Consider the following 8,429-nt stretch of genomic DNA (forward strand, 5'->3'; position numbering starts at 1 on the left):
CAACAAACCTGTCTTCGAACCCTGATTCTACCCTGACCTCCAAGAAATCTTCCCAGAGCTCTAGCTGCTTCATTTGTAAATGGGCTTGACATGAACAGGGTCAGAGATGATAAATGCACTGCACAGTGCTGTGAATAAGGCAGGCAGGCAATAAATGGTAGTCATTGTTATTATCAAGAAAGGGTCCCTGTGCATTTGCTCAGGTGGACCCACCATGAGAGGTACGTGCTTGATTCTAAAGAGTATGATGATCCCCCATTGCAAGGACAATGGAAATGTACCTATTTGCTACCTTGCTACCCCAATCCCAGGCTTTCCAGAACAGTCCCTAATTTCTTATGTTAATTACACCCACCCTTTTAGGTCAATTCTGCTATACTTTAGCAATGACAGTGTCATTATTTCTATGGGGCTAAATATCCCTGCGTGTACACTTGGGGCCACCTGAGAAAGGTACACTAAATATACATTGACTGGATTTTGACTGCACATCAAAATCCTTCTCTGCTCTCTGCAGCTGACCATGGTTTATTGTAAGGAGAATAGCAATCTGATTAAAGGAATTTAATCAAATCAGAACGATGGCTCCGTATAGTCTCTTTGTCCTTGAAAGGCATTTGCCTTTTCAATGAGTTGTAATTAAGCCCAAATAATGAATCTTCAAAGTCCACAAACAGAAATTTCTCAGGCTGTGTGTATGGGAGACTAACTTTGGATAGAGATTCTTAAATTCTAATAGGGAATCCTTAGTTCTCCTTTGAATCACCTTACTATATCAATGGCACTCTTGGTGGGAGGGCAGCTTACCCAGGAAGGTAAAGATTCCAGACTCTAATTATTTGATCCATTCCACCAGTCAGCAGCAAGTTCTTTCTCTTGCAGAATGAAAATGCCTTGACTCCTTTATAGATGTGAAACACTATTTGATCCCATTCTGCTTGCCTTTGGGGCAAAGCATAGAGTGCTTGGCCTTTCCTTGTCCTAACATCTTTTCTAACATTCTTTATCTCTTTCATCTCTTGCTTGACGTTTGTTGTTCCCAGCGTGCACCCTAAAAATATTCACAGAAACATGATTTTAAAAAAAATATGATCAGTCAATTTCCCCACACGTTGCTGGTTTTTAAAGATCTAAGACTTATTTTCAGTAATGACGAGTATTTTCTTCTTCTTTCACTCCAGGGGTTAAATTACAGATAGTCTGAAGAATAAAAACGATCCAGGTAAAAAGAGTAAGATATCCCCCTCCTTTTCTAAGACACAAGAAAAGTCGCCCGGGGAACAGAGGTATTGTGAAGAAGGCCAGATCATTTGGAGGAAGCTAACCTTTATTAAATCTCTCCCTAGTGCTACAGCCCCTCCAACAACACTCTCATACGAGACTCACAGAAGCTGAATGATTCAAGCACATTCACCTTCATTTTACAGGTGAGAAAACTTATGGAGAGAGGATAAGAAACCAAAATCAATTGACTGTTGACATCATTACTGCTACTCTGTGCTATTGTTTATACATCAAAGAGGATAGCTTGTGTCTTTAAATAAAATATATTTAAATTTATTCTCCAAAAAAAAGCTACATTCAGAACCTCCGTTATATATTCCCAGTACCCCTTCTTTCTCCCTTTTTCAAAGTGTTTGGTGGGGTTTCATTCTGCTCTCTTCATTTATGTATATGTATATATGTTACTTCAATCCTCCTCACCCTCAATATCTTTTCCTCCGCCCCCATCCTATTGAAGCCCACCCCCAGATCAATTTGTCATCAAGAAAATGGTGAAACCAAGCATCAAATTCCTATATTGAGTTCATTGAGTTGACCTATCAACTAGTTCAATCAAACAACCGATAGTTTTGTTTGAGTATTTTGAGCTACCCTGTTAGTTGCTTGTTCTATGAGTATTTTGACAGATATTTTCAGCCTGATGACTTATCAATCCACTGAACAAGAGAATCAAAATGGTTGATCACAGAGAAGTAATCAACCTCTGTTAGGTTTCAGTCATGGGTCTCATCAGAAGATCAATGAAGGAAATCCTCGATACATTCACTGGAGTCTCCTCCATCCCCAAAACATGGCTTATGAGGACCACTGACCTCAGCCATGTCCAAGGTGGCTGAAAGGGCTTGGAAACCAGAATAATCTTTGGCTTCCCCTTCCCACTCTCCAAATAAGTGCTCTCTTTCATTGCTTGTGACTTAAGCTGTTAGCTGAAGGGTAGTAGGTTTTGTTTGAGTGTTGGCCTGTTACCATAAGTTAAAATTCCAACTAGCTTCCAAAACTCAGGGAGAAGAATTTGCAATGCAGGACAGTTTCCACCAAGGTAAGTGGATGTTTCCTCTGCAAGGACAGGTACTTCTCCATCCAGTAAACCCCTGTCAGGAACAACTCTACTACAGACTTCTAATTTTTCAAGAGAAGCAGGCAGTCTCTATTTTCACTGGAAACTTCCAGAATTTTACAAGTTGGTACCAGTTGCCAAACATGTTTTAAATGTCCTGCTTGTCTGTGGCTGCCTTAGCCCACTGCTGCCTGTTGAGGTCTCTGGTTTAAGGGCACATACTTATGTGGAACTTAAGAGAATAGAAAGGGAGAGGGGCAATCTCATCTTTTGACTTCTGATCTCTTTCATTTTTTGTTTTTGATTTTGGTGGTACTGGAGTTTGAACTCAGGGCTTCACGCTTTCAAGGCAGGGACTCTACTGCTTGAGCCATGCCTTCAAGCCCTTTTTGCTCAGGTTATTTTGGTGACAGGATCTCTCTTTTTGTTCAGGCTGGCCTAGACTTTGACCCTCCTATTTTAAGCTTCCTCCTGTAGCTGGGATGATAGGTACATGCCACCATACCTACCTTTTTTTGTTTGAGATGGAGTCTTGCAAACTTTTTTGCCCAGGCTGGACTGGAACCACAATCCTCCCAATCTGTCTCCCATGTAGCTAGGATTACAAATGTAAGACTCCCAAACAGCCTGAAACGAAGGGCAGCCTCTGTCTGTCCAATGAGTTCCACTACACAGCCTGCAGTCATTTTTGAATGACTGGGGACTGAATTTCCATAGGATTTGGAGTAGCAATCAAGTCTGGGCCACCTCTAGTATTGACAGTGAATTTAGGTGACAATCCTGCTCATTTTTCCACCAGGGGAAAGGTTACATTGGGTAGGGTAGCTGTCTAGTCACTCTGGCCTTGTCCTTCCCCTCCCCTTATAACATGCAGTAGGAAGGTAAACAGCTTTGAACTTGCAGCTCTTCTGCTGCCAGCACAGAGGAGGGAGAATAAGCAGAAAGCATCGATAATTACATAACATGGCAGGGTGAACCAGAGGATCTAGGTGAGTTTTTTAAGTGACAAAGAGATACAGCACTCCCGTCTCAAACAGCAGTTTGACACGTTCACCCTTCTTATTATGAACAGAGATCTGAAACTCCTAAGCAGGTGTGCTAGTTTATTTTTATTTTACTTCTTTCAAGCAAGGGAGAGCAGCCAGTTCATTTACATGATCTCTAGCGGTTCTTTTCCAATAGAACCAGACAGAGATACACGTTTAAGTGGTTGTCATGGAAACCAGAGAGCATAGCTCTTCTCCAAGGTCTGAAGAAAGGATGATGAAAAGTTTAAGTAATTGCCATGGAAACCTAGAGCAGATTCAAAGCAGGTTCAGATCTCCAGCACACTAACTAGCAGGTAAGTCTTCAGGGTCTGGAGTCCTGGGGGAAGGCTAATTCTGACCATCCACTGAGCCTTTAGCATCAGGCTGCCCCAAACACTACTTCCACAGTCCTGGGCTCGCAACATCCCATGGGGTGGGCAGCAAGGTAAGTGTGTTCCTCTGAAGACCAGACCTTCTCTCTCCCTGATTCAACCTGGACTAGGGGGGCCTCTTTTGCCCATTCTTTCCTACATTTTACCATTTTTTCCATCAGTTTCCTCAGGATGGCAATAACCCATGGATCTGTGGTTACAAAACAAAACCATGCTCCTGTTTACAGGAGCACACATTCAAGGCTCAGCCCTGCTTTCCATGTGGCCTTGACCAAGATATGCCTCCCTTGCATAGTCATTTATGACAAGAATGAAACCAGAAATTCCTGACTTAAATGAGCAAAAGCACTGCAAAACACTTTGAACTGCAGAGTTCTGTAGGCAATTCATTTCTTCTGTTACAGTTTTCCCCTGCAATGAGAAACGACTATTTGGGAATCAGTGGCTGGCCATAAGCCAAGTTTTGAAGTCCAGGAGTATACAGTGGAGGATCCCTAGGGTGCTGTGGAAGGATCTTGCCCAAAGTGGAATGAGGAGAATCGGCATTTCATGTGCAGTTATGACTTTGATAACTGCTAGGGGTGAGGGCTGAGGTGGGGACACACAGTGGACACACACACCTGACTGTAGTAGCCATTCAGATAGAGGGAGCTGTGAGGGCATGCTGGGGATGGGGAGGTAGGGAGTCATAGGAGAAGGGTAGAGAAGGAAAATATTTGGAATACTTGTTACTACGTCATCTGGTTCTGCTGGATGTGGTGTAATGCTTCAGAGCCCTGTGTGGGAGAGAGAGGGATGTGGGTCTGAATTCTGACTTCACAAATGCATTCATTCAACAAATATTGAGTGCCTGTGCAGTGCTATGCACTATTCTAAGTACTTGAGATATAACAGCAAACAGAAGTGGGGCTGGTGAGAAGCATTCAGATTCTAAGTGTATTATGAGCATAGAACCAATAAGTTGGATGTGGATTGTGAGAGAGAAGAACCAAGGGTGTCTACTAGGTTTTTGGCCTGAGCAACTAGAAGATGGACTTAGCACCAATTGAGATGGGGTAGATTGTGGAAGAGGTGTGATGGTGATCTGGATTTAGGCATGGCTTAATTTTGATGTCCATTATCATTCTAAATGGACATGTTGACTGGCAAACCAAGTCAGTTGGGAATATCAGAGAGGCTGGGCTAGAGATATAAATTCAGAGTGGACAGCATATCAGTGGTATTAGAGGGCATGACCAATGGTATGATTTGAATATGGAAGAGAAGATGACCAAGGACTAAGCTCCAGGAGCCCCAACATTAAGTTAGAGAGACGTGGAGGAACAAGCAAAGGAGACAGACAAGGCCTAACCGTGGGACAGACGTCAAAGGAAAAGAGGTTGAGATTTTGAAGCTGTGATAGAAATATACCAAAGAAGCCAGAGTAGTCGCTTCAAATACAGAGTGAAAAAATGAGATGAAGATTGGTCAGTGGAATTAGCAATATGAGGGGAATTGGTGACCTTACAAGAGTGGCTTTGGTGTCATGATGGGAACCAAGGCCAGATTAGAGTGGTGCTTTTCTTTTTTGTGGGACTGGGATTTGAATTTAGGGCTTCATATTTGCAAAGCAGGCACTCTACGGCTTGAGTCATGTCTTCAGTCCATTTTGCTCTGATTATTTTGGAAGTGGAATCTTGCAAACTATTTTCCAGAGCTGGCCTCAAACCTCAATCCTCCTGATCTCAGCCTCCCAAGTAGCTAGGATTACAGGCATGAGCCACCAGCACCTGGCTTGGAGTGGTTCTTGAAGGTAATGGGAAGAGAGGAATTGGAAAGGACAAATATTGGCAACTCTTTCTAGAAGTTTCACTCCAGCCTCTCTGAACTACAGCAGTCTCATCTTAATGTCATGCCTGGAACACTGAAATACCTAATAAAGGGTCACAAGAATGATGTTGAAATTGAGGCTAATTCTTCCTATAATAGGGGTATCTAGCTCTCAAGATATATTTATTTGATGAAATTATAGTAGTTTAGAGCTGTAGGAAATTTTAGTGGTCTCCTATTCTGTGAAGGAAGAAAAATGGACAGGCCTCCTTTCAGCAGAATGAGGACTTTACGAATCTGAGTTGGAGGATCTAAGAGCCTGTATCCAACTTTCTTATTGCATTAGTCTATTTTCTGTTACTATAGAAAAATACTTGAGTCTGGGTACTTAGAAAGTAAAGGTGTTTATATAGATCACAGTTTTGGAGACAGAAAGTTCAAGATCAGGTGACCCAGCTGCTTGGCCTTCGGTGACGCTCTCTTGGCTGCATTACAACATGGTGGATGACATCACAGCAGGAGCACATATGAGAGAGAGATCACAAGGAGAGACAGGAATCCAGAGAATGGTGATAGGCCAATCTTGCTCATTTTATAACTCAATCTCTCAGGAACAAAGCAGGTTCCCATGAGAACTGCATTAATCCATTCCAAAGGTAATGCCCCCAAATCATCTAACCATCTTCCATTAGGCCCCACCTCAAAGGATCCATGATCTTTTAATACCACCATATTGGAGACTGACTCATTAGCATGTGAACCTTTGGGGGACACAGTCAAATCACACCCAAACCATAGCACTTATTGAACAGTAGGGGAAACTGAGGCCCAACATCACAGTTTTGTTAGTAACTAAGCCAGGGCTAGACTCACTGACTCACTGTTCCTTATTCTGGAAGTATTGCTCTTGCTCTACCTAAAAAATACTGAATTTTGAGCAGCATCAGCCTCCAAAAGCTAAATTTTAGTTTCTTAGAATTTTTATCCATTAGCATTCTAGAAAACCAAATTTCCTAATTCCAAGAAAGTCTAATGAGTTCTCAAACAATTTAACCACTACACATCTCTTTTTAACACTTTGATGATTTAAATGTCAGTGAATCAAAAATTTATAAAGGAAGCTTTCATTGAAAGATGATGTGAGCACTCAGGCTATGAATCAGGGAGCTGGAAAGGGCCTCCAGGAAGATTTCTATTAAGAAAGAATCAAGATGGTATTTCGGAGGAGGATGAGCCGTTGGCACTAGTCATTATTGCTTTTCCATGATGTTTGGTGGCAAATGGAACTAGACTTAAAAGGATAAAAGAAAGAGAAAACTAGGATTTCAGCTCCCCAAAAGCTTAGAAATGCTTAGACCCAGCTATGCTAAAATGAAAAAGGATGGAAGAAAGGGAGGGAGGGAGGAAGGGAGGAGAGAGCTGGGAAGCAGAGAGAATTCTGGTGAGACACTTGGAGACCGAGCAGCATTTGGGTCCTTGTTCCCAAGACTTCCCAATGTGGAGCTGCTTTGCTTTCCTGCCCTTCCTGGGTAACTATCACCACCCCAACTTTTCCTTTTGGCTTAACTCAGTTTCAGTTGGATTTTCTTTCAAAGCAATAAAGAAAGAGTCTAATTATTCTGTGCTTTAGATGACTCATCTGTAAGATGGGAAAATAGTGGGATTAGTGGGATGTGAGCCATGAAGTTTTTATAGACATTAAATAAGGTAATATGTGTAAGGTACTTAGGATGGAGCCTGACCTTAAGGAAGTATTTCAGTTAAGAAGCTCTAGGGCCAGGCAGAGGACTGAATCTAAGAGCTGGAACCTAGGAAATGGTTTATGATACAGAGAGTTGATTCCTGGTTCAAATTTGGACCAGTTTGACCTCTTAAAGTTCATCCAACACCAGGATGTATGTCCTTAGTGTAGTTGACACAAAAACGGTTCCCCCATACATAGCACAGTCACACATCCCCAGCCTTAGCTGTTCCCTGGGGGCTACGGTTTAAAAGTATCTCCCTGAAGTTCACGTGTTAGAACCTCAGGCCAGGTGTGATGGCTCATGCTATAATCCCAGCTTCTCAGGTGGTGAGAGGTAAGAGGATGGTGGACTGAGGCCACTCCCAGGCAAAAACACAAGCCCATACTCAAAAAATAACAAAAGGAAAAAGGGCTGGGGGTGTGGCTTAAGCAGTAGAGCACTTGTCTAGCAAGTGTGAGGCTCTGAGTTCAACCAACCAAGTACTAGCCAAACAAACAACACCCCCGCCAAATAAACCCTTAACCCAAAATAGCAGTGTTGGGAGGTGGGGACTAAGGGCAAGTATTTGGATCATGAGGTGTCACCCTCCTGAATGAATTAAAGCTGTTTTCTTGGAAGCAGGCTAGCTCTCACAGGAGTGGCTTTGTGATGAAAGTGAACTGAATGCACTACCTGCCCTTCCACTTTTTCACCAGGTGATAACGCAGCACCTCTCCAGATGCTGTCACCATGCCCTTGCATTTTAGCTTCCACAGTCATGAACCAAATAAACTTCTTGTCTTTCTAAGTTATCTGACCTGTGGTATTCCGTTATACCAACAAAAATGAGCTAAGACATTGACAGCTATCCTGAAGATTAGGGATGAACTGGGGTCTGTGTTGTCCCTTGGCTTTTCTTGGAATTCACCTGCTCTAAGTCCAGATCCCAAAAACACCTGTTTCTCCAGGTGCTGGATCTTCACGTCTTTTGAATTCTTAAAAATCGCCACATCCCACTTCTATATTGATGGTTTCATATCAACATTCCTATAAATTAAAAATCATATAGTATACTTGAGGTGCTCAAATGCTGGAGCCTGACATCGCTTTAAGTGGATTTTGGTCATATTTCAAC

The 8,429-nt window shown here is 42.5% G+C and overlaps 1 pseudogene; it reads right to left on the reverse strand.

Moving 5' to 3' along the window:
* LOC109681452 (cilia- and flagella-associated protein 337-like) overlaps positions 1–2,105 on the reverse strand; it is a 41,467-nt pseudogene extending 39,362 nt beyond the window's left edge.
* Between the last annotated feature and the right edge of the window lie 6,324 nt (positions 2,106–8,429).

Source organism: Castor canadensis, chromosome 10 (genome assembly GCF_047511655.1).
Source record: "Castor canadensis chromosome 10, mCasCan1.hap1v2, whole genome shotgun sequence".
Classification (NCBI taxonomy): domain Eukaryota; kingdom Metazoa; phylum Chordata; class Mammalia; order Rodentia; family Castoridae; genus Castor; species Castor canadensis.